Below are 5,491 nucleotides of genomic sequence, written 5' to 3'. Positions count from 1 at the left end.
AAGGCATAGGACAGACGCAAAACCCTGAACAAAGCAGTGATTGGCTTACTTGGAGAGATGAGGAAGGCCATACTGGAGTTTTTCAACCCTATATTGTTCCAGGACTTCCTGTCAACTTACGGGGCCGAGATGTTATGCAGAACATGGGTGTATATCTTTATAGCCCCAGCTCTATAGTGACACAGCAAATGTTAGATCAAGGACTTTTACCAGAGGAAGGTCTAGGGATAAATAATCAGGGTATTATAGAGCCTTTAAAGCTTCATTTACAATGCCCTCGAGCAGGTCTAGGGTATTTTTAGAAGGGGCTGTTGATCAGCCTGCACTCCACGCCGATCCTATTACTTGGAAAAACGAGAACCGGTTTGGATTGATCAATGGCCCCTAACCTTAGAAAAAATAAAAGCCGCGGAGCAGTTAGCACAGAAACAGCTTGACTACGGCCATATGGAAAATTCTAACTCCCCTTGGAATGCACCCATATTTGTCATTAAGAAAAAATCTGATAAGTGGAGACTGTTACAGGATCTAAGACAAGTTAATAAAACTGTGGAATTAATGGGAGCTTTACAGCCTGGACTACCCAATCCATCAGCTATCCCCAAAGACACTTATAAAATAATTTTAGATTTAAAAGACTGCTTTTATACGATACCTTTAGCAAAACAAGATTGTAAGAGATTTGCCTTTAGTGTTCCATCTACAAATTAGAGAGCTCCTATGCAAAGGTATCAGTGGAAAGTGCTACCTCAGGGAATGGCCAATAGTCCAACTCTGTGTCAAAAATTTGTTGCGAAGGCTATAGCTACTGCCAGAAGATCCTATAAATCTGTATATATGATACATTATACGGATGACATTTTATTAGCACATACAGATGAAGGAATTTTATTATCAGCTTATGCTAGCTTACAAACTGCATTACAAAGTAATGTTTGATTATAGCTCCAGAAAAAGTCCAAAGAGAACCACCGTGTACTTACTTGGGGAACATTCTTTATCCCAAGACTATTAAGCCACAAAAAATTCGATGTAAAGATAATTTAAAAACCTTAGAGCCGGGCGTGGTGGCGCACGCCTGTAATCCCCACGCTCTAGAGCCTGAGACAGGAGGATCACACAGGTTTGAAGCCAGCCTCAGCTACTTAGTGAGGCTCTCAGCAACTTAGTGAGACCCTGTTTCCAAATAAAATATAAAAAAGGTCTGGGGGTGTAGCCTGGAGGTAGGAAGCACCTGGGTTCCATCCCCAGTACCAACCCCCCCCAAAAAAAAACCCACCAAAAAACCTTAACTGATTTTCAACAACTTTTAGGAGATATTAATTGGCTAAGACCATCTTTAAATATTACTACTGGAGAATTAAAACCTTTGTTTGATATCTTGAAAGGTGACTCAGACCCAACTTCCTCTCGGATCTTAACAGAGGAAGGACGTGCTGCTCTTAAAAAGGTTGAATTGGCGATTGAATGTCAAAGAAAACAGTACACTGATTATACTAAAGAGTGGGCTGCTTATATATTGACATTGGCACATACGCCCCCTGCTGTTTTGTGGTAGGATGGATCACTAATGTGGATACATTTACCCACTACTCAAGCAGAGTCTTAATGCCATACTGGGAATTAGTTGCCTACTTGGTGTGTTCTGTCAGATCAGAATCTATAAAGTATATGGAAAAGAGCCTTCACTTATTAGTGTTCCTTTTACTAAACAACAAGTACAATGGCTTTTTCAGGATGCTGATTGATGGGCTATTGATTTTGCGTCCTTTATTGGAGAAATTGACAATCATTTAACTCATGATAAACTATTACAGTTTGCTAATAAACATGCTCTTATATTTCCTAAAATAATTCACACAACTCCCATATCTCAGGCAGTCTTGGTATTTACTGATGGCTCCTCAAATGGTAAGGCATCCTATGTAATTAATAAACATAGTACTATAATTCAGACATCTTTTACGTCTGCTCAAATTGTCGAATTGCATGCAGTAGCGGCTGTTTTTCAATATCTATCTGATAAGCCTTTTAATTTATATACTGATAGTTTATATATAGCTAATGCCCCTCAAACATTAGAAACAGTACCATATATTGATACGCATAATAAAGTGATAGGTAATTTATTTCTTCAGATTCAAACTCAGATCTTATCACGCCAGCATCCTTGGTTTGGGCACATAAGAGCACATTCTGCCCTACCTAGTCCTTTGGCAGAAGGTAATCAGATTGCGGACGATGCTACAAAGTTAGTCTGCCCCTCTCAGTTGGAACAAGCTCAACGATCACATTCTTTACATCATCAAAACAGTGCTGGTCTGCGCAAACAGTTTCAAATTACTCGAGAAGCAGCACGAGAAATTGTTAAACAATGTCCTGTATGTCCAGAGTATTTGCCTGTTCCTCATTCAGGTGTAAATCCACGGGGATTGGTCGCCAATAATCTATGGCAAATGGATGTTACGCACATTTCTGCCTTTGGTAAGCAAAAGTATGTTCATGTGTCTATTGACACTTTTTCGGGTTTTATTATGGCTACAGCCCAAACTGGGGAGGCCGCTAAACATGTGATTTCCCATTGCTTAAAATGTTTTGCCTTCTCAGGACTTCCTACCTGCATTAAAACTGATAATGGTTCAGAATGTACTAGAATGGCTTTTAGACGATTTTGCAATACATATATTATTCAACATATTACAGGTATACCTTATAATTCTCAAGGACAGGGTATTGTAGAATGATCCTATAATTCTCTGAAAACAACCCTTTTGAAAATAAATAAAAAGGGGGAGTTACATCCCCGCTCGCCGCAGGACTCTTTATATCATGCTCTTTTTATTCTTAATTTCTTGAATGCTGACAAAACCGGCCGCACAGCAGCAGATAGATACTGGCATCCATCCTCCAAAGACAATTTTGCTCTAGTAAAATGGAAAGCCCCTTGCACAGGAATTTGGAAAGGTCCCGACCCCGTACTAACACGGGGACGAGGGCATGCGTGTGTTTTCTCACGGGATGAAGATAACGCACAGTGGATCCCTGAGCGACTCGTGCGGCATACGGATCAAGCAAGAATGGAAGACTCTCGGATGGATGCTGACGACTGAACAGGCTTACGTCCCACATCCTCCCATACTCCACGCAGCTGTGTAGGAGCAGCGGGAGACCGCCGTCTTCAGTAACAACTCGCGGCTGCTGGGACGTCTTGCTTTGAATTTTGCACCCATTGAGGAAACTTTTGGTTATACTGAACAAAGAACTGGTAAAAATGTCAAAAAGACGGGACTGGACAAAGAACTGGTAAAAATGACAAGATTATTGTGGATGGAGAATTGATAGTACAAAGACTGGTAGTAACTGTATTTTGAACAAAGAATCGGTACTTTTGATTATTTTGGACGGACAAAGACTGATAGTAACTGTGCTATTAAAGGTTTGGTCTTGTGGGGCCCTGGTTACACAGGGAAAGAAGACAAAAATGTTAACCCACTAATAACTTGTTTACTCTGTTAAACTGATTTAACATGTAAAAATCATAGTGTTAATTGAGAAAATGTCTCACTGAAATACCTATTTTACATAATATTCCCAATACCTTGTTTATTAGAGACTCAGGACAAAGTGTGGTCTCAGGACAAAGTGAGAACATTTTTTCAGCAGAAGTGCACAATTTACCTTTGAAGGGTACCCCCATTTAAGAGCTGGTAGTCAATGACGGGTAAGATTTCCTTGAGACAAGGAAACCTAAGACAGGATATACAGCTTGGCTCTGTACTATCCAAATATGGGTAATCCTTAATACCTGAAGGAAACAACCTAAGACAGACACAGTCTTCTTTGAATATAATAAGAAAGGGGGAATTGTGGGAAGCCATTAAGGTTTTTCCCTAAAAGAATATTTCTGACTCAGCTGACTGTCCTTCGCCCAGAGTCAACAAGGTTTGGGGTCATGGAAGGCTTAAAGTAAAGGTCTGAGAGAAGATCAGGTGTGATGGCACGAGGGTGCTGGTTAACCTACCTGTAATGCGTGTGCTTTGGATTGGCCTCTGTTGTATTCCGGTGGTGATAGCACAGGGATGGTGATTGACCTGTAATTCTATAAATACCCCAGGAGTGGAGAGGCTGGGAGAGAGATGATATTGACCCAGAAGTAGGCGTCAGCCAGTAGGTCAGCCAATAGAGAATATTGACCCAGGAGCAGGGGTCGGCCAGTAGAGATAGTAGGCTGGCAGTTCCCCTATGTTAGAATTAATAAAAAAAATTCTTGGAATCAAATTCTTAGAGTTGAATTCTTCATCCTCACGCCTCTCTTCAGAACCTGGTCTTTTGCTGGCTGGCTCCGGCATCTTGGCCCTCCTTAGGGTCATGCTGACACTCTTGGCCTTACTTAGGGTCTCACTGACACTCCTGGCCTTCTTTAGCTTTTTGCCAATGCCCACGGCCTGCTTTAGGGTCTCTCTGGGACCCATGGTCTTGCCTAGGGTCTGTCTAGTATTCAGGGCTTTCCTCTGGTTCTCACTGGGACTCAGATTTTTTTCAGGCACTCACTGGGGCCTGAAAAGGTGATAAGGGCCTTACCTGCATTCCCTCTCAGGCTCATGGACATTCTCAGGAGGTCCATGGGACCTGGGGCCATCTCCAGGTTCTCACAGAAACTCACAGCCATCCTCAATTCCTTCTTGGTACTCTCGGCCGCTGAGGCTCACCTGGCTCTTCACCTCCCTCAGAGATCTAATGTGATCTGTTGGTCTCCGCCAGGGTCTAAGTGGTGTTCGCGGCCTCCCCGTGTCTCACGGGTCTCACTGACTTTGAGCGGTATTCTTATATCCTCCTCACATGTCTTCCTGGGCTTGAAGCATTCCTCAGCATCTCACAGGAGCTCAGGCCCTCACCTGTAATCTCATTTGGGCTCACAAATTCCTCCCAAATTTTATTATGGGTCAGGGCCCTTCCCAGGGTCACATTGGTGCTCAGAGCATTCTCTTGGGTCTCAATTAAACTCGTGTTCTTTCGCAGGGGAGTGTCCCTTGAGATAATGGCTTTTCCTCATGATATCAGTGATGCTGAAGGCTTTTTCCAGAGCCTCACTTGTTTTATTTTTATTTTTTGAATTATGGGGATGGAACCCGTGAGCATTCTACCTCTGAGCTACACCTCCAGCCCTATTTTTTTCTTTCTTTCTTTCTTTCTTTCTTTCTTTCTTTCTTTCTTTCTTTCTTTCTTTCTTTCTTATTTTGGTGGTACTGGGGTTCCTGGAAGCCCTTCTACCTCCGGGCTATACTCCCAGACCTATTTTTACATTTTTATTTGGAAACAGGGTCTCCTAGGCCAGCGCACGGCTGGCTTCAAACCTGCGTGAGCCTCCTGTCTCTGCCTCCCAAGCGCGGGGATTACAAGCGTGCGCCACCATGCCCGGCTATTCTTTATTTTGAAACAGGGTCTCACTGAGTTGTGAAGGGTAGCTGAGGCTGTCCGTGAACTGCAGTCC

This window comes from Muscardinus avellanarius (assembly GCF_963383645.1).
Source record: "Muscardinus avellanarius genome assembly, chromosome: 1".
Classification (NCBI taxonomy): domain Eukaryota; kingdom Metazoa; phylum Chordata; class Mammalia; order Rodentia; family Gliridae; genus Muscardinus; species Muscardinus avellanarius.
The sequence above is the reverse complement of the archived record's forward strand: the minus strand, read 5'-3'. Positions refer to the sequence as shown.